Below are 22,212 nucleotides of genomic sequence, written 5' to 3'. Positions count from 1 at the left end.
TAACTGGTCCCTTGGGTGATTTATTACTCTGAAAACTGTGTTTCCTGTGAAGCGGTAAATAGGGAGTCAAAATAAGTGTATAACTGGGGAAAAGTGGAAATTAATTCTATACTTCAAATTACCCATTAAGAAAAATGGAGTTGTCAGAAAAGTGAAGTGTATATTACTAAACTCACTACATTAATATTATAATGGAGAAATACTTGAAATTTTTGTATTCATATGTTCTAAGAAATCTAGTATTATACTATTTATACCATTTGAATACCTTGTGTTAAAGATGTTATTATATGAAATATGTGATTATAATCAGCACTGGAAGTGTGAGTTTCATTGACAGATTCAGCACTAGAGCAGAGGGAGTGGGTAAGGTAATACCTTGCTTCCAGCAAAGATTGGGAGAATCGGGGGAGACAGAGGAGGGGATCCGGGGCAGGGGATGAGAAATGGGCAAACTCTTAACACATGGATGGGTGTGGGGGGTGTGGGGGGGGGGGAGGAAGATTTAAAAATTATTGACATTGGTAATGGGGTTGGCAGCCCAGGTCATGTCATGATACCTTGGAGGACTTTGCAGGGGTGGAAGAAACAAGGCTGACAGGGCCTTATCTAAATTTTGTAGAGGGGAAACAATTGAAATGAGCCACAGACCTCTTTACATATGTAGTGTTTTTCCATTTGAAACATCCCTACTTAACTGGATATATTTCAAGATGACTGGTTAAGTAGCTACTTATTCGGCCATATGGGGCCGAATTACTTTAGGCCTGTTCTGATGTAGCTCTAAAGTTATCCAGCTAACCTAGTCAGTTGTAGTTGAAAAATTGGCTAGGTTCGTTGGATAACTTATCTTCTCCCTGAAATGCCCCCGGGAATAACTCTTTGTTGTCTTGCTAGATATTAACCAGATAATTACTTATCTGACTAAAATCTAGTTGATTAATGGGCTGAATATCTGAAACCTTGCCATTCATGAACGATGGACCATGGCACCTCTAGGTTAAAGCACTTTCAAGCTTTAACCCGCATCCTCTATTGTATTTCTTAATTATTACCACCTTTACTTCCTTCCAGCTACATAAGCTTCCAAGTTCTTTATCCTTGTTGAATGTAACTTTGCCTTATTCATTTCTTTTGTTTAATTTTCTTTAGTTACACCCTTGTTAAATGTAAACCGATCCGATATGGTTATTACTATGAAGGTCGGTATAAAAAAGTGATAAATAAATACATTTAGATAGCTAACAACATTATCCATCTAAATGGCTTTTCAATATGGAGCTCCACATGGCTGTTTAGCCTTCCCATCTCTGCAATCCCTTCCATAAGCTCAAATATCCCCTGTGCTTTTCATGTTTTTTAAAATTTAGATACAGTCCTTGTCACCTCCACTTTCGCTGGGAGGCTTTCCAATGCATCTGATTAGGAAAATATGTCCTTAGATTACTCCTGAGCAGGGCTAGCTAAAGGCTAGAGGGAGCCCTGTGCAAAATGTGAAATTGGGGCTGCCCCTCCCACTCTAGAGAAAAGTATCAGCTTCACTCCTGTCACTCACATCATATGCTTTATCCTTCTATTCTCCGTTCCTCACTCTTTTATCTGTGGCCAACACATCTTTCATCCTGGTCTCTTACACCTTCCTTCCTTTCTTTCCCTCCTTGTATTTAAATTCCAATGCTTCCCCAACCCAGCCTCAACGGAAGAATAGCTGATGTCCCTTTTCTGATAAGGGCCGCGTGGCAAAGAAGAATCACTGCCAAGTGCTTCCCTTCCTCCTGTGGCCAATGGAGCCGTTGCTGCTACTGTTCTGCCCCCTGCTGACAGGAGAGCATTGCTAAAGGCCAGATGCTTCTAAATCCTGCTACCCACAGCCAACAGGAATCCAAGTTTAGAAGGGCCTGGCCCACAGTACTGCTCTTCGTTTGGCCGAGTTGGCAGTAGCAGGACTTCAAGCCCATGGGTTGCAAGATAAGGGATGACACGTGCCAGTAGCTCTTCTTCACCCCACAGTTCCTATCATAAGAGACCATTGCTCGTTTTGGCCCAGCAGCGGCATGAGGAGGAGGTTCCAGCACCCCCATATTACTTCATGTCCTATGCAACTGCACAGGTCACACACTCCAAAAGTTGTCCCCGCTCCCGAGTCTAGCCCTTTTACCCTCATCCATAATTTTCCAGAGCTTTCTTTCTATTAAAAAAAAAAGGCCCACTTCAATGTGCATTGATACTTTGGAGACACTTAAATATTTCTGTCATATTTCCCGTATTCCGCCTTTCCTCGAGGACAGTAGTAGGCAAATCTTGAACGCGAGTACCACAAACAAATCTGTTTTTCAGGATATCCACAATGAATAAGAATAAGATATATTTACATGTGTTTCCTCTATTGTATGTTATACAAAAATAATTATTATCATAAAAAATATTTCTGTTACAACTATAATAACTTTGTTAAGCTAAGCGGATTACAAAATAAACATAAAACATTGTTAAGACAAACATAAATAAAAAATTAAATATTAAAATTAGAAAACACTTCAGTAAATAAAATTGCTTTAACATAATTTTAAAAATATTTTAAAGTCTGATAAATCTCAAAATTCATCAGACATATCATTCCAAAGGGTAACACCCCTAATTGACAGCACCCGAAGGCTAGTATCTTGGTAATGCATTTCTCTCAAAAGAGGCAACTCTAGTAGTTTCCTAGAAGCTGAACGTAAATTCTAGATGGAACATATTCATTAAAATAAATCAGTTAAAATATTTTGGGACCAAACTATGAATCATTTTAAACATAAGGGTCAGACTTTTAAACTGATCTTATTTTCCACAGAGAGCCAATGAAGCTGGAATATTAAAGGTGTAATATACTCTCCTTGAGAGGTGTTCAAATAAATCTCATACATTTTTAGGGGTCGATTTTAAAAGAAGCGCGCACGTGTCCATGTGCGTGCAGTTCCCAGCTCATGCACATGGACATGCCGATTTTATAACATGCACAAGCCTGAACGTGCATGTTATAAAATCCGGTGGCCACCTGCACATGTGCACCAGCACTTGAGAAATATAATTGCCTATATCTGCTCAATAGTATACATGTTTAGATATTTAAGTTTGTTCTCACACCCTTTACAATGAAGGTAATTGACCATTTTAGCTGCCACTCTTTGGACTACCTCTATCTGGTTTATATCCTTTTGAAGGTATGGTGTTCAAAATTCTACACAGCTTTCCAAATGAGGTCTCACATGCACTTATGGAGAGGCAATATCATCTCTTTTTTCCTGCTGACCATTCCTTTCCCTGTCCACTTGTTGGCCACTTTGAGATTATCAAATATATCACCCCCAGATCTCGCTTGTGACTTGTACATAGAAAATTTCACTCCTCTACTGTATTGTTGTTTTGAGGTTTTGCAGCTCAGATGCATGGCCCTGCATATTTTAGAATGAATTCTTACCTGCCAGAATCTAGATTACTCCTCAAGGTTTGCTAGATCTGTTCACATCTTTCTCATTCTACTTGTTTCCTATATCTCTAGAATCTGTACTACTCTGAGCTTTTTCTCTATAATAGACTGAATTTTAAAAAGGTTTTGCACATGTAAATGGGTTTTTGAAAAATGCCCCGTGGGTTATGCATGTAAAAGTAGACATGTTACTCATATGCATACTTTTATGCATACAAAAAAAGAGGCAATCGGAGGGGGAGAATTGTGGTGGACAAATTATTTATGCAGGTTAATATGTAGATAATGGTGATCAGGTGGATATAGTGTAATTAGATTTTCAGAAGATGTTTGACAAAGTCCCTCCCTGAAAGACTCCTGAGAAAAAGAAAAAGTAACGAGATAGGAGAAAATGTACTATTGAGAATTGGAAACTGGTTAAAAGATAAAGTAGGAAACAGAGACTGGAGGATAGCAAATGTAACCCCAATATTTAAAAAGGGCTCCAGGGGCGATCTGGGAAACTACAGACCCGTTAGCCTGACTTCAGTGCCAGGAAAAATAGTGGAAAGTGTTCTAAACATCAAAATCACAGAACATATAGAAAGACATGGTTTAATGGAACAAAGACAGCATGGCTTTACCCAGGGCAAGTCTTGCCTCGCAAATCTGCTTCACTTTTTTGAAGGAGTTAATAAACATGTGGATAAAGGTGAACCGGTAGATATAGAATACTTGGATTTTCAGAAGGCGTTTGACAGAGTTCCTCATGAGAGGAATCTAGGAAAAGTAAAAAGTCATGGGACAGGTGGCGATGTCCTTTTGTGGATTGCAAACTGGCTAAAAGACAGGAAACAGAGAGTAGGATTAAATGGGCAATTTTCTCAGTGGAAGGGAGTGGACAGTGGAGTGCCTCAGGGATCTGTTTTGGGACCCTTACTTTTCAATATATTTATAAATGATCTGGAAAGAAATACGACGAGTGAGATAATCAAATTTGCAGATGACACAAAATTGTTCAGAGTAGTTAAATCACAAGCAGATTGTGATAAATTGAAGGAAGACCTTGTGAGACTGGAAAATTGGGCATCCAAATGGCAGATGAAATTTAATGTGGATAAGTGCAAGGTGATGCATATAGGGAAAAATAACCCATGCTATAATTACACAATGTTGGGTTCCATATTAGGTGCTACAACCCAAGAAAGAGATCTAGGTGTCATAGTGGATAACACATTGAAATTGTCGGTACAGTGTGCTGCGGCAGTCAAAAAAGCAAACAGAATGTTGGGAATTATTAGAAAGGGAATGGTGAATAAAACGGAAAATGTCATAATGCCTCTGTATCGCTCCATGGTGAGACCGCACCTTGAATACTGTGTACAATTCTGGTCGCCGCATCTCAAAAAAGATATAATTGCGATGGAGAAGATACAGAGAAGGGCTACCAAAATGATAAGGGGAATGGAACAACTCCCCTATGAGGAAAGACTAAAGAAGTTAGGACTTTTCAGCTTGGAGAAGAGACGACTGAGGGGGGATATGATAGAGGTGTTTAAAATCATGAGAGGTCTAGAACGGGTAGATGTGAATCGGTTATTTACTCTTTCAGATAGTAGAAAGACTAGGGGGCACTCCATGAAGTTAGCATGGGGCACATTTAAAACTAATCGGAGAAAGTTCTTTTTTACTCAACGCACAATTAAACTCTGGAATTTGTTGCCAGAGGATGTGGTTAGTGCAGTTAGTATAGCTGTGTTTAAAAAAGGATTGGATAAGTTCTTGGAGGAGAAGTCCATTACCTGCTATTAAGTTCACTTAGAGAATAGCCACTGCCATTAGCAATGGTTACATGGAATAGACTTAGTTTTTGGGTACTTGCCAGGTTCTTATGGCCTGGATTGGCCACTGTTGGAAACAGGAAACTGGGCTTGATCGACCCTTGGTCTGACCCAGTATGGCATTTTCTTATGTTCTTATGTTCTTATTGGAATAAATGGTCTGTTTTCTCAGTGGAAAAAAGTAAACAGTGGAGTGCCTCAGGGATCAGAATTGGATCGGTGCTTTTTAATATATTTATAAATGATCTGGAAAAGGGAACAAGCATGAGGTGATTAAATTTGCAGATGACACAAAACTATTCCAAGTAGTGAAATCACAAGCGAATTATAAAAAATTGCAGGAAAAGCTGACAAGACTGGGAGATTGGGCATCCAAATGACATATGAAAGTTAATGTAGCTAAGAGCAAAATGATACACATAGAGAAACATAACCTACATAGTAGATACACAAAGGGGCAGATTTTTAATCTTACACGCGTGGGGTACATTTGTGTGCGCTACCGCGCGCATGTTATAAAATCCAGGTTCAGCACACTTGTGCACCTTGCGCGTTGGGCATCCTAGGGGATGCCCAATTGCTTTCCCTGTTCCCTTTAGGCCGCTCCAATTTCAGACAGCCTCAATGCAGTAATGGACCTGGCTGGACGAATTGACTGTCGTCTTCAGCAGAGAGCAAAGGAAGGATGCCAGCTTTGTCGGACTGTATCGTTGGCACCCATTTTCAACCGACCCTTGATGTCTTCTGGTGCTCAAGGAACTGCTTCTTTGGAGACAACGGCAGAGGAGACCATGCATCTTGGGTGCACACCGCTGACTGCAGAGGAGAGGAGATGCCGTCGAGCATTGGGCTTGTGTATGTACTGTGGCAGCAAGGGCCACTTTCTAGCCCAGTGTAAGGATCGTCCGGAAAATGCCAGAGCATAGGCTGTACGGGGGAGCTACTCCTAGGCTGCGTTAACTCTGCTCCTCAATGTACCATTCCTGTCATGTTGGAATATCCCAGAGGGTCCTTCGAGACTCTTGCTTTCATTGACTCAGGGGCCGGGGGAAATTTAATTTTGTCTGATCTGGTGCAGCAGCTTCAGATTCCCACTCTTTCTTGTAATCCTCCACTGCGGATCACATCTATTCGAGGAACCGTGCTCCCAGGCAGTATCTCTGCTCATACAGTTCCCCTCACGCTCCAAACCGGAGTGCTACATTCGGAGAAGATCTCCTTCCTGATTCTGGAGAAGGCAGTCCATTCTGTAGGGTTGGGATTACCATGGTTGCAGCAGCACTCTCCTGTCATCCGATGGGACACTTTACAAATTGCATAATGGAGTCCCTTTTGCTTCGCCAACTGCCTCCAGATTCCATGCGCCTCAAGCGTGCCTTTACTACACTCCTCCGTATTGCTCCCCGTACCTTACACGGATTTTGCAGAAGTATTTTCCAAAAAGAAGGTGGAGATATTACCACAGTATCACACTGCCTCGAGGAAGGGTTTACCCTTTATCCTTGCCAGAGACATGAGCAATGTCACAATATATCTCTGAGAATCTAGCTAAGGGGTTCATCAGACCCTCTAAATCGCCTGCCGGAGCAGGATTTTTCTTTGTAGGGAAGAAAGATGGCCCCCTGAGACCATGTATCGATTACAGAGGCCTGAACGCCATTACTAAGAAGGATCGTTATCCTCTCCCGCTAATTCCAGAGCTCTTGGATAGACTACAGGGAGCCAAAATCTTCACTAAGATCGACTTACGGGGCGCTTACAACTTGGTCCACATCAAGCCCGGAGATAAATGAAAGACCTCCTTCAATACTAGGGACGGGCATTACGAGTATTTAGTAATGCTGTTCGGATAATGCAACGCTCCAGTAGTCTTCCAGTATCTGATGAATGAGGTGCTTCACAAAATGCTACAAACCTCCGTCATAGACTATCTGGATGATGTACTAATTTACTCTCGAGACCTAGAATCGCATTGGGCACATGTGAGGCAAGTGCTACAGATTCTTCAGGACAATCACCTGTATGCAAAACTTGAGAAATGCCTGTATGAGCAGCAGTCCCTACCGTTCCTTGGATACATTGTCTCCGCAACTGGGTTTCAAATGGATCCCAAAACGATGTCTGCTATAAAGGACTGCCTTGTCCTAGAGGAGTTAAGGCATTACAACGTTTCCTCAGATTTGCGAACTTTTACAGACAATGTATTCCTCACTATTCCCTCAGGGTTGCTCCTCTTACCGCCCTTACCAGGAAAGGGGCCGATGCTGTGGAATGGCCACAAGTAGCTATTCAGGCCTTTGAGGATCTTAAAGAAGCCTTCTTACAGGATACTTGCCTTCACCACCCTGACCTGCTACGTCCTTTTTACAGTAGAGGTGGACGCCTCCAATGTAGCAGTGGGTGCCGTCCTCAGTCAGCAATCCAGTACTGGGAAATTGTTACCTTGTTCATACTTCTCCAAGAAGTTCTCTGCGGCAGAGTATAACTATAGTATTGGAAACAAAGAACTTTTGGCGATCAAATTGGCATTCGAGGAATGGAGGCAATGGCTCGAAGGTGCCACTCACCCCATCACAGTGTACACCGATCATAAAAATTTAGAGTTCTTCAGTCAAGCATGACGCCTAAACCCTAGGCAAGCTCGTTGGTCGCTTTTCTTCAACCGCTTTGATTTCACGATACGCTACCGACCCACAGCTAAGAACATCCGGGTGGACGCATTGTCTCACACTTCTGAACTCGAGGAGGAAGAAGAACCCCCTCAGTACATTCTCAATCCAGCAAAAATCAACATATCCGCTACGAGAGTACGCTCTCTCGGGAAAACTGTGGTTCCTAGACGAAGTCATCAGGAGGTTCTTAGTTAGGCCTATGACTCCCTCACTAGTGGTCATGCGGGCTGCGAAAGAACACTGGACCTTCTGAACTGCTATTGTTGGTGGCCTAGCATAAGATAGGATGTTCACACTTACGTCGTTTCATGTCCCACCTGTGCTAAACAGAAGCCTCGAACGGGACAACCTTGGGGTCTTTTGCAGCCCTTGCCCATGCCAGTAGAGCCCTGGACCCACATTGCCTCAGACTTTGTGGTGGACTTGCCTGTTTCTGAGGGAAATATAGTCATTTGGGTAACAGTGGATCGTTTCTACAAAATGGCTCACTTTGTGCCACTCCCCAAATTGCCTTCAGCACCAGAGTTGGCCCAATTATTCACTCAGCACATCTTTCAAGTCCATGGTCTACCGCAAAGCATCGTATCAGACCGGGGACCTCAGTTTACTGCCCGATACTGGAGGGCATTATGTAAGAAATTTGGAGTCAAGCTCAATCTGTCTATGGCCTTTCATCCTCAAAGTAATGGGCAAACCGAACAGATGAATCATTCCTTAAAGACTTTTCTACGCAACTTTTCTACAGAAAGACAAGACAACTGGGTTCCACTACTTCCGTGGACCGAATTTTCCTACAACAATCACACTCACTCAGTTACTGGGAAGCCGCCTTTTCAAGTGTTGTATGGTCCGCATCTCAGACCTCCCATGCCTCTACCGCTAGCTGTCCCTTCACCAGCTGCTCAACTGTCTGCACTATAGTTACAGAATCTCTGGAATTCGGTTCAACGAAGGCTATCTCGAGCTGCAGAACTAGCCAAGAAATGTGCAGACCGACATCGACGGCCAGCACCTGCGTTTTTACCTGGTGATAGGGTGTGGTTGAGTATGAAGAACCTTCATCTCAGAGTTCCATCTAAAAAGTTAGCTCCCAAGTACTGTAGTCCTTTCCATGTGGCGGAGAGAGTGGGGCTAGTATCTTATCGGCTACGCCTTCCCACTAGTCTACGTATAGATAATGTGTTTCATGTTTTCTTATTAAAGCCGCTGATCCTTTCCAGGTACCATCGTCGAGCACTAGAACCCGTGGAGACTCCGGTCCAAGATGATGTGACCTATCAAGTCCGCGAGGTCCTCGATGTTCGTTTTTTCATCGACAATGGGAGTACCTCTTGGCATGGGAGGGTTGCGGTCCGGAGGACAACACCTGGGAACCGGCTCGAAACATCTTAGACAAATCTCTGCTGCACCAATTCCATTTTGGCCATCCTGGTAAACCTGGTCCTTTGAAGAGGGGGTGTAAGGGAGGGGGTACTGTTGCGGTCCCGGTCGCTAGAATAGAGACCAGGTCCTTACCTTCTGTTCCCCGCTGGGAGCCGCATCAGGCCGCGGCAAGTTCCAGGCCTACCAGGCTGTGCTGCAGCGGCATCTCCATGAGGGAGACGCCGCAGAGGTCCGACTCTAGCTCCGCCCCTACAGGGACACGCACGCGCACGAGGAAAGACCTTTTAAAGGTCTAGCACCCGGAAGCAGTGGACAGCCCCCTGGATGTCGTCAGACGCCGGCAAGGTACTTAAGCCAGCGTCTGCCTGCTTAGAATCGCCTTGAAACTAGGTTCCTCTTCTGAGTGTCTAGTTGTGTTCCTGTTATTCCTGTTCCAGTGGTTCCTGCTTCTGCTGATCCTGCTCCTGTGGTTCCTGCCCTGCTGTTCCTGCTCCTGTTGTTCCTACTCCTGCTGATCCTGACCCAGTCCTACGGTATAGGTTCCAGATTCCTTGGTTGTTTTCTCTGGCTCTTGACCTCGGTTCTGCTTCCGTTACTCTTGTCTGCCACCTGCCTCGACTTCTGGATCATCTTCTCATCGCTTCTCACCGCCGTTGCCTAAGTCCCAGCGGTCCGGGTCATCACGGGCTCCTCCTGGGGGGATCTTGGACTTCCAGGGTGAAGATCTCTTCTTCTCTGCAAATCTTGCTACTCTCTCCTATGTCCCAGCGGTCCGGGTGCTCACGGGCTCCTCCCGGGGGTACCGCGGACTTCCAGGGTGATGCCTCTTCACAGTACTCTGTCTGCCAGCCACCTTCCCAGTCTTCTCTTTCAGCGGAGTCCAACTACACTTCCAACTCTTCTCCACAAGGCTGGCTCCAAGGGTCCACACTCCTGGTTTCAACACTTGTTTTCAAGGCAGACTTGTGCACATAAGTCCAATTTAAAAATTTAGGCTGAAGTCTGTGAGCACTTTTTACTCTTAGGGGCAGATTTTAAAACCGCTGCGCGCGTAAATCCTTCCAGATTTATGCGCGCAGGGCCCTCGCGCACCGGCGCGCCTATTTTGCATAGACCGCCGGTGCGCGCAGAGCCCCGGGATGCGCGTAAGTCCTGGGGCTTCCTGTCGGGGGCGTGTCGGGATGACGCGGCGTTTAGGGGGCGGGGGGCGGCATTTCGGGGGCGGTGACGTGGGCGTGGTTTTGGCCCGGGGGCGTTCCGGGGGCATGGCCGCAGCCTCCGGAACATCCCCCGGGACCGGACCACGGAGCGGGGCAGGCGGCCGACAAAGGTAAGGGAGGGGGGTTAGATAGGGCCGGGGGGGTGGGTTAGGTAGGGGAAGGGAGGGGAAGGTGGGGGGAGAGCGAAGGAAAGTTCCCTCCGAGGCCGCTCCGAAATCGGAGCGGCCTCAGAGGGAACAGGCAGCGCGCGCTGGGCTCGGCGCGCGCAGGTTGCACAAATGTGCACCACCTTGTGCGCGCCGACCCCGGATTTTATAAGATACGCGCGGCTACGCGTGTATCTCATAAAATCCAGCGTACTTTTGTTCGCGCCTGCTGCGCGAACAAAAGTACGCTCGCGCAAGTATTTAAAATCTGCCCCTTAAACTTTAGCTTTATGTGCACAGTTATAAAATTACCCTCTCAAATATGAAAGAGAATGCTAACCTGAAAAGTGAAACAGAAAATAAAATCAAATACTCTCATATAATATGTGAAACATGACTTCTTTTGTTTTTATTTTTGCCTGTTATGTATCATCCATGTTATTGCTACAAGTGTAAGGTTACAATTCATACTGGAAAATATACTGAACATACTTTCACTAAACATTGGTATTCTGTATCTTGATCATTTTCATTGAAAACTTTACTTATTACATGTCAATTGTTTGAATCATGCATACTCACATCCATAAAAATGGAAAGTGACATTTAGCTGGTATTCTGCATTTTATAACTTGTCATCTGACATATCTGCCCAAGCTTTAGATGCTAGGACAAATTAATGTAAGAAGATTATAAGGATTCTATTCATGCATGTCTAACATACAGACATTATTTCCTGAGTAGGAGAGATAATGGGTGTTGTTTTACTAAGAACACATCTGTTGGATGTGCATCACTAGTCACATTAAATTATAACCCCATCTTGGGATTCACAGTAATATACAGAAATTCACTTATGCCTTATGCTATTAGAAAAATTTTCTGTGCCAACTTCCTTACTAAACTGATATCATAAAAGTGTGTGTAGAGGACATGCTATTTAGAAATTATAAAACACAGGGCTTCAGAAGTGGGGGAACATCATCAAAGAGTTTGGGAAGCTTCACCACTAAGTCTGAGAGGGAAGGGTAGGGTTTCTATACTTCATTGGTGCTTGAGTTGGGTGGGATTGCCATGTGACTTTAACTGATAGCTTTATTATAGATGCCTAGTTAAAGTACATTTTCAGTTACAACTTTCACCTAGATTATGGATGAAAATCTGCTATTGAGTAAGTTACTGAAAATCCATGCTACTACGATCACTTTAATAAGTGGAAGGGTAGGTTCCGACTTGTGATCACCTGGAAAGCCAGAATATGATTGCATAATTGTGATCATAATAACATAGTAAATGTCATAAAAAAAAAAAGAAGATGCAAATAGTCCATTCAAACTGGCCAGCAAGTTTCTTAAGGGTAATTGCTGCTCCAAAAAAAAAAAAAGCTTGCTGGACAGACCGAATGGACCACTTAGGTCTTTTTCTTGACCAGGCAATGTTTAAAACCACTGCGCGCGTAAATCCTTCCAGATTTACGCGCGCAGGGCCCTCGTGCGCCGGCGCGCCTATTTTGCATAGGCCGCCGGCGCGCCCAGAGCCCTGGGATGCGCGTAAGTCCTGGGGCTTCCTGTCGGGGGGCGTGTCGGGATGACGCGGCATTTAGGGGGCGGGGTGCGGCATTAAAAACACAAAGAGACAAGAATGAGTTTGCATCTTAGTTAAATCTGTACCAGCCATCACCCAATGAAACTTTCCTTGCCCGGCTTCCGTACAGCCCATTGTCCTTCCCATCACACATGGCAGCCATCCAGCCAACAAAAGTTACAAAGCTGCACATTAATGGTGTGCAGGCCAAAAAAAATGTGCATGTCAGCAGCTCATTAACTATCTCCTATTTATACCTTAACTTTACTGGTACTTATCATTAAACATTGCATTTCATTCACTCATATATTCATACATTTTCTTCCCCACTGCCCTTGTCAGTATTATTGTGACATTTGTAACATTGTGGGCTTTGGTGCCGAGCTACAGCAACGTGCTGCTATTCGCATCAGATCTCACCAGGCAACTCTATTAATTTTAGACTGTCACAAGTTTTTACATCTTAGCAGACAACTGCTCTTGCACATGTCACTGGGATGAATAGTCCCTGTCACTAGTTAGCTTGTACATTAAATTAAGTTTAAAGTTTCCATTTCTTACTTGGGTCTTCTGGTGATACTATTTTTTTTTTTTTTTCATTTTTGCTATTCTTACTTTTTGTGTGGTCTTTACCAATTTTCCCATCTCTCTCTGGGCTTTGACCTTCTTAAGTGATGATGTACTTGCCCGTTGTTAGGGAAGCCATTGCTATGTTTCCTGGGATATGGCTTCGGTCCCTGCATCGGTTGCCATGGCGGTACTAGTTTCTTCAGGTAGCTTTGAGGCTAACCATTGAATATAGGGGTGGGTGGACCTTCTATTGTGTTAATTATTTAAATGCCCTGCCTTTAAAATATTCTCCTGGGATCAGTAACCTTTCTCTAACTTATCTATGCTTGTTGCTGTCATCTTTTATTTTTAAAAGTCCTTCCCTTTCTTTCTTTTCACCATAACATTTATTTTTTTAAATCTTTCACTTTCTCAGCTTAATTAACATTTGAGCATGGGCTCTCTAGATCCTTTTTGGTGATTATCACCAGCATTACTCGGGTCCTTAGAATTTCTAGGGGTTTTTAATCCCTAAATATGACCTTGCTCCAATGGGGCAGATTTCCCTTTGAAAATACACTACCACCACCTTTTTTTCCCTTTAAATTTAATTTAGTTTCCTTAATTATTTCTAAATTCAGGTTTCCCCGTTGGAGCCATGGGTACCCACTGATGTCATTGGTGATGTTAGCAACACCATGGCCTTGTTAGTTTATTCATGACAGGGCTTACCTTAGGCCATCTGACACTGATCATGGCATTTTTTTCCTTCGTAAAGCCACGACAGTACTTCAGGGTATTCACTATCAGATGGACACTCGCGAGTGGCAGGATGCCGACAGCCATGGCATGACTGCCAGCCTACCATGGACTGCTCCCGATTCCTTCCTATTACACCATTTGCAGACTCTGGCCCAGAGGAGAAAGCCTGTGGCAGTGGCAACATCACAATCATCAGGAGTGCCTGAGAGTTGTAGCAGCCTGACTCTGCTTTGTTATTTTGGAGTCCATCACCATAGAGGTGCTCTGCTGTTGCTCGGCCTCATTCCTGACCATTCTGGCATGGCACAACAACACAGCCCCACTTCCCACTCTCAATCACAGTGCTTCCCCCACTCTCTTGCTCCCAACTGCCCTTTCATGAACATAGGAACCTGTTTCAACCTCCAATCCACCACAGGTCCCAGACAAGGCGGGTCTCAGGCAGGATTCAGGTAATGTTTATGTATTTGTATATGCATCTGTTTATTTATTTATTAAGTTTTGGGCACCCCTATATAGTAAGAAGATAGAAGATGAAGAGTGGGCCTGAGGTTATATCAGACATCTGATTAGTTCCAGGATGACCTTCATCACTGTGGTGTAAGACTGAATTTGTGCCTTACTACTTTAATTGACATAACCAGCTTTTGGAAGATAGAAGTGAATGATAAAAACTTTAAGAAGACAGCTTCTGTTGAAAGAAAGTCTTACCTGTTTAGTTTATTTTAGTTTATTGATTTGAAAAAAAATCAAAGAGGTTTACAAAACCAGAAACACCTTGATGCAAATACATTTTCTATAAAAATAATCTGCACATCTATATGAAACCTCTTCTCTACTGGAAGTTTTCCTGTTGTTAAAAGGGCTACTAAATTTCAGCTCCTTGTCTCCCCATTGTGTGATATTTGTAGTAATGAAGCAGGAAAGATATTTCCTTATAAGCTATCTAAGTGTTTAGAAGTAATTCAAATCAAAATACTCCTTCCCTTCTGTTTAAATCCATTGTGAAATTAAGATTACTGCCCCACCCACTATAACTCACTCACACACTTTCATGATGATTTTGGAACCTTCAAAAAAGCCGTCAAGGTGCCTCAAGTATGTATCTCACTTTGCGCTTGCTTCATACTATGCCACCAAATCTTTCATCATCGGTCATTTAGCATCCATTTTTTAAACAATTTTTTTATGCATTTAAAAACATGTCCTAATAGACTATAGTCAATTTAAGAAAAAAACGCATCATTCAAAAAACACATGTCCCAATCTTGTTATATAGCAAAGATCCTAGCATGGACCACGTTTCGGAATTTATCCCGAGTCAGGGGAAATTCTTCCTGTTACATTGTGGGAACCTTTCTGTGAGGGTGTGATGTGTAGCATCATACAGACTGTTAGAGTGCATTCCATTTACGGCAGAGGGGGAGGCAATGGGTTGTGATCCTAGCTGTAGGACATCCATCTGCTACAGGGGTTGCATGGCTATCTAAAGGTTCCCTAAGATACATTGGCTTCTGTACAGTGGCCTTTATTTGTTTCTCTTATTTTCTGCAAATTCCAGCACAGATAAAAGAAACAATTTGGCAGTATGTTGCCTACCTAAAAACAGGGGCTCTGTGCTAGCCCCAGTGGCTGGGTGATATATATTGGAGTATGTTTTTGATCTCAACACTTCAATACCCATGATGGTACCACAAAGCAAAGTCCTTGTTGGAGGGGAGGCATAGAGATTCCTTGTTTCTAAGGTATATTTATTAGGTTCTAACACCCTACTTACTTCTATAGTTGGGCTGTGTGTACATTAAAAGTAGTGCTTCTTGACATGGCAGGCCATGACCCCAGAGATATGCTGTGACCACCATCATATCATTGGATGTAGAAGGAAGAATCTTTATGTGCATGAGAGATTCTTCCAGCTATTGGCTAAGACAGGGCATTGTTGAATGGCAGGGCAATAATAAGGCCTGTAATGGAAGCAGGAAATATATTATATTGAAATCTCACTGATGGGCATTTAGGGAACTTACCACCAGCCTCCTTGTGTAAGACACATGGGAGGTGGTGCTGCTCCTGAGTTGCCTTCTTGCTTAATGTTTTACTGTAAACCACCTAGGAAATATGTTTTGATTAAGCAGTATAGAAAACTTTTAAAAATAAAAATAAATAAAAAAATAAAGTAATTTAGCTCTAATCTAGCATCATCAGGGAACAAGCTCCAAAGTAAGGTGTAATCATTGAAAAAGCCGTAGCACATATCCACAAGTATCTATCTACTATTTTTAAATGCAGGCACTATCAATAGAGCCTATCGGCTTGACCTCAGTTGTCTTCTAAGAGAATAGCATTTTAATTTTTTTAAATAAATATTCCTGCCCCATACCTCTCAATGCTCAAAATGTTAAAATTACGATTTCAAAGTGAATGTGAGCTTAATCAGGCAGCAAATAAAGTGAAAACAAAATAGGAGACTTGTAGGTTCTTTGAGATAACCCCATAATCAAATATGCAGCCATATCTTGGACCATTGGTAGCCTGTGCAGGATTTGGAAGTAGTTGTTATTGGCCAGGCCTTTTTTGTTGTACTGCCATAGAAGCATAGAGCTGTACAATAAAATATCACTGGCTGGTCCTGAGACTAGATTTTTTTGATGTCAGTATGGGTTGATTGTAGGGTCATCAGGCACCATTTGTAAATGGATGATGGAGGGGTAAGAGTTAAGTGGACATCCCTTCTCCCCCTTTCACTATCCAGGACTCCCACAGAGGGGGCAAGTGGGCTTCGGTGAGGTCCCTGGCCCCGTTAACTTTTCAGGTGGAAAGGAAGAGGTCAGAGGTGCAAGAGAAGGTTCTTGGCCCCAAAAGCTTTTTGGTTGGAGGTATTGGGGAGGTCACAGGAAGCCTTGGGAAAGCCCCGGGGAGGCCTTGCAGAACATACCTGAGAAGTTTTGAGTTGTGCTGCTAATTAATCAAGGGAAGGTAAGGTGTGGGAAGGAATAAATATCATTTTATCAGCTTCTTCTTTTCAAATCACTCTCCCAAACTAATTTCTTTATCCCCACTGCCACACAGTATCCCCCCTCCAGTGATTATCCTAACACTCTCATTCCTCCTAACTCCCATAAGTCGCAGTTCCCTGAGTTGTACACCATTGTCATAACATAACATAAGAATATAAGATATGCCATACTGAGTCAGACCAAGGGTCCATAAAGCCCAGTATCCTGTTTCTAACAGTGGCCAATCCAGGTCACATGTACCTGGCAAGAACCCAAACATTTGATAGATCAGAAGCTACTATTGCTTATTAACATAATAGCAGTTTATGGATTTTCCTTCTAGGAACATATCCAAACCTTTTTTTAAACCCAATTACACTAACTGCTGTAACCACATCCTCTGGCAATGAATTCCAGAGCTTAACTATGCATTGAGTGAAAAAAAGAATTGTCTTCGATTTGTTTTAAATGAGCTACTTGCTAACTTCATGGAGTACCCCCTGGTTCTTCTCTTATCTGAGAGAGTAAATAAATGATTTACATTAGCTTGTTCAAGTCCTTTCATGATTTTGTAGACTTCTATCATACCCCTCCTTCAGTTGTCTTTTCTTCAAACTGAGCAGCCCTAACTTCTTTAGCCTTTCCTCACAGGGCAGCCATTCCATGCCCCTTATCATTTTGGTCACCCTTTTCTGCACTTTCTCCAGTACAGCTATATTCTTTTAGAGATGCGGTGACCAGAATTGCATACATTATTCAAGGTGTGATCTCACCATGGAGTGATACAGAAGCATTATGATATCCTCCATTTTATTTGCCATTCCCTTCCTAATAATTCCTAACATTCTGTTTGCTTTTTTGAGCACCACAGCTGAGCTGACAATTTCAATGTATTATCCACTATGATGCCTTTCCTGGGTGGTAACTCCTAAGATAAACCTAACATTGTGTAACTACAGCAAGGGTTATTTTTCCCTATGTGCATCACTTTGCACTTGTCCATGTTAAATTGTATCCGTCATTTGGAAGCCCAAACTTCCAGGCTCACAAGGTCCTCCTGCAATTCATCACAATCCACTTGAGATTTAACTATTCTGTATAATTTTGTGCCATCCACAAATTTGATCACCTCGCTTGTCTTACCCCTTTCCAGATCATTTATAAATATATTTAAAAGCAATGGTGTAAGTACAGTTCCCTGAAGCACTCCACTGTTTACCTTTTTCCAGAGTGAAAACTGACCATTTAATCCTACTCTCTCTGTTTCCTGTCTTTTAACCAATTTTCAATCCACAAAAAGACATCGCCTCCTATCCCATGACTTTTTAGTTTTCTTAGAAGCCTCTCATATGGGACTTTGTCGAAAGCCTTCTGAAAATACAAATACACTACATCTACCGGTTCACCTTTATCCACATGTTTATTATCCCCTTCAAAAAATGTCCCCCTTAACTGAGTTTCAACTCCTGGAATTACAGCTACAGACTGAGCTGTATCTGTTATAGCCTCTGACCTCCAGTTTCTCCCCATATGCTGCCTGCAGTGTATTCTCAAGGCTCACCTCTTCCTTCTTTTTCTCTTGCAGGCTTCCTGAAGGGGAGTGGCTGGAGCTATAAACAGGAAGGCCCTGAGCTTTCTGGTGTTTCCCAGAGAACCAACAATTGATACAAATTTCAGGAGTCTCTGGGTGAAATCTGGAGAGTTTCCAGATATATCGAGGTGGGCCTGAGGAGGCCCTGCTAAAGTCTCAGAAGGTCTTAGAGAGCCCCAGGCAGTGACAGCTTTTTTTTTTTTTTTTTTTTAATTGAACAGCCTTTCCTTTCAAAACCAAAGGAAAGGAAAACCAACAAAACTGTGTTTGCTTTCATTCTGTTTTGAAGACAGGAAATAGGAAATGCTAATATGTTTATATTGTTTCAGATGAAAGTACATCCCTAGTCCATGCCTCTCTAGTTCTAGCTTTCTTGCAACCACCTGATCTAGGGAATCAGACCCTCAAATTTTTATAATATATACAGAGTCTGACTCAGGAAATTTGGGTGTATTCATGAAATAAATTATACTCTGAATATGGATGTTCTTATATTTCATAAAGTTTTATTGATTTCAGTTAAGTATAATTGATCTAATCCTACAGAATTTATTTACAACATCATCCTTCTTTTGACATGACTTTTCAGTGGCATCTGAGTTTGCAGTGATCCATAGTAGAGACATCATGTTCCTTTCTCGTTGATTAAATAGTAACAGCATCCATGGATGGCAAAATCCTCTAAGTAGAATTGTGCCAAAAAAAGAATATAGCTCTCTGACAGTAGATGTTTAAAGGAAGTCCAGTACAAGCTTAGCAAGTTCAATGTTCTGGTATTCTCAAGCACAGATCCTGCAAATGACCTTCTTTGCAGTCACACATCGTGCATATCCATCTGCTTTATAAAGGAATACAGTGGGCTGAGATATATTAATGTTTTTTTCACTCTGTGAATGTTTGCTTATTTTTTTTTATACACTTCTTTGTCCACATATGATAGTGCTGCCTGCCTACACAGTAATATTTTAGATAGCTACAACATGATGGAATACATTCAATACATATTTGTTCTAATCCATACACTTTTTATCTGTTGTTTTTCTGCTTTTCCATTTAAATGCCTTGAATGATTCCTTAGAAAATAAAACCTATACAAAAACAATAAAATACGATGTGTATGCTGCCACAGTTCCCCCATAATATGCGTATTGTATAACTATCATGCTGCATGCTCCCCATGTTTTCCTCAGTGATTAGAATTGGGAAAAGGATCAAAATACTGAACCCAATTCACCACATACTATTAGTGTCAGTTCTCAGTATGATACTGATAATTTTATTAGAGCAGGAATAATAAAATACATCCTATGCTGTTACAGACTCCAAGTTATATTACTGCTTGGATATAAAACTAAACTGCACCATATGTATCAATTTATAAAAATCTGCATGAGAAAGACAAACTGTAATGAAAGGCAGTAAATTCATTTTCACAAAGTGCAAGTATATGGTCCTTCCAAGGAGATAAAAGCATACTTTTTGGCACTTAAACACTACCCATCCAAATGGGTCATAAAAACAGGTCTTTCATTTTCCAAAAAAATATGTGAATGGCTATCACTCTTCTAATATCAATTGTAATAAATAGTTATTTATCTTTACAACTGGATTTATATATCCAGTGTTTACGAGAGAAAGACATATTGTTGTTGTTTTTTTCTTTAGAAACATCTAAATAATTGTGGGCATACTGAGTCCAGTTCCTGTCACATTTAAGTACAGCTCCCAGTGGGGAGGTTTTGAGCTGAGGAACTCTTCTTTTAGGTCACAATTCTCTCAAATTATTGTAGGTTAGAAGATGGCAAGTATCTGAAGACAGCTTTTGATGAGAAATATTCTTGATGGAAAAAAAAAAAGAACCATCTGAATTTTCTAGATATTTATATTCTAGGGAAGGGTGGCCAACTAGGAGCCACATAAGTCGTTTTCATGTGCAAAATGTGGCTTTTGCCCTTTTGGCCACATGGCAACTGTACAGCACTGCAAAGGAGAGGTGGGGTTGGTGTGGAAAGTACACACAAACAATAGAACAGAGCAAAAAAGAAAAAAAACCTCAGTGAAATTTGACATCATTCTCTAGGGTGAGAGAACATTGAAGTAATTTCATCTTAGTCTGACTTTCCTCACTCCAAATAATGTCAAATTTCACTGAGGTGTACTGTGCTGTTTGAACGTCTCACTCTGCAGGTAAAACTGGCCCAAAACCCTATAACACCACCAAAACTTCTAGTTACTAGCTGGCCCTCCTATAGCAGTATAAATAGTTGACTACTATGCTGCCTGCCCCGACTTTGGCCTGTCTTCTGGATTCGTCTGTTTGCTGCCTGCCCCTGACCTTGGCCCGCCTGACACCACTTTCGCCTGTTGTCCTCTTGGATTCATCGCCCAGAGACCCATGACTAAGTCCAGCCAGCCCCGGTACCCAAGGACTCAATCTGTGGAGAACGAGGATTGGTAGTAGTGAAGGTGCACCACTCTACTCCACCTGCCGATGGTGAGGACCCATGGAGGAGACCCCCCTCTGCTGGTAGCGTCAACCCCGCCTCAGTTCAAGGGTCCACTCTGCAACTTCTTGCTGAGGCCATGGACTCGGCAGAACTCTTGGGCCTCCAGGATATACCAGGTCTGGCTCAGAAGCTTCATTAGCAGCAACAGTTCCTGGAGATGTTGGCGACATCGCTGGACCATATCAATGCCCATCTCAATGCCTTGGAAGCTCCCACCAACCCTCATCTTCTGGCAGCATTGGCGGCTTCCTCCATCTACCTTCCAGCTCCTCCTAGATATGCCAGTGACCCTAAGCAGTGCCGTGGATTCCTTAACCAGTGCTTTATGCACTTTACCTTGCAACCTGCACAGTTTTCCACAGATGCCATCAAGACTACTTTTATTCTCTCCCTCCTTGATGGATAGGCCTTGGCGTGGGCCTCTCCCCTGTGGGAGCACAGGGACCCTCTCCTTCAGGACTTGCAGTGCTTCATCCAGACCTTTAAACAAACCTTTGATGAGCCAGGCCATCTAGCCATGACTGGATCAGACATATTACACCTTCACCAGGGGGCGAGGCCCCTTACCGATTACTCCATAGAATTCTGCATCATGGCAACTGAGCTCGGTTGGAGGGAGGACTGCCTGAAAAGTATCTTATTTGAGGGGCTATCCTCATGCATGAAGAATGAGCTGGCAACCAGAGATCTCCCTGAATCCTTGGACGAATTGATTGATCTGGCTGGAAGAGTCGACCATCACCTTCAGCAGCAAGCCTGAGAGTTTCGGACACCATGCTGCCCCATCCCACTGGTGCTGTCCTTCTCTTGCCCACTCACAACCACTGCTTCTGCTCTGCCCTGCTCCAATGAACCCATGCAGCTAGGATGAAGCCCACTAACCCCCGAGGAGAGACAATCTCGTTGGGCAATGGGCTTATGCCTGTATTGCACCAGGAAAGGTCACTTTCTAGCTCAATGCCCAGAGAAGCTGGGAAACTCCCGAGCCTAGGACCTACTGGGGAGGTAGTCCTAGGCTTCACTAACCCCACTCCCCAACTCATACTCTCTGTGGCTCTTCGGTCGCACAGCCAGGAATTCCAAACCCAGGCCCTCATCGATTCTGGGGCCCAGAGACCCGCGCCTAAGTCCATCTGGCCCTGGTACCCAAGGACTCAACCTATGGGGAACGAGGGTTGTTTTTGGCCCCAAAGGTTTGTGACCTTGGGAATATGTTAAACTTCAAACTTATCCCTGAGATTGCTCAGAATGCCTTCTACCATTTTAGTTTGATTTGCCAGCTCAAACCAAATTTTAGTAGGGAACATCTCAGCCAGTTTTTCCAGAATGCAGAAATATCTTGTTTGAATTACTGTAATGTGTCATATGCTGGTGTGAGGCAGTGCCCCAAGGGTTCCTCTATTTACCTGTGCAGGACTGGGCTAGACGGTTGGTCCACCTTAAATCCATTAAGGAGAGTATGCTCTATTGTTGAGATCCTGAGGGGCAAGTGGGCCTCAGAGTGTATAAC

This window comes from Rhinatrema bivittatum, chromosome 2, assembly GCF_901001135.1.
Source record: "Rhinatrema bivittatum chromosome 2, aRhiBiv1.1, whole genome shotgun sequence".
NCBI classification, from domain to species: Eukaryota; Metazoa; Chordata; class Amphibia; order Gymnophiona; family Rhinatrematidae; genus Rhinatrema; species Rhinatrema bivittatum.
Note: the sequence above shows the minus strand (reverse complement) of the source record.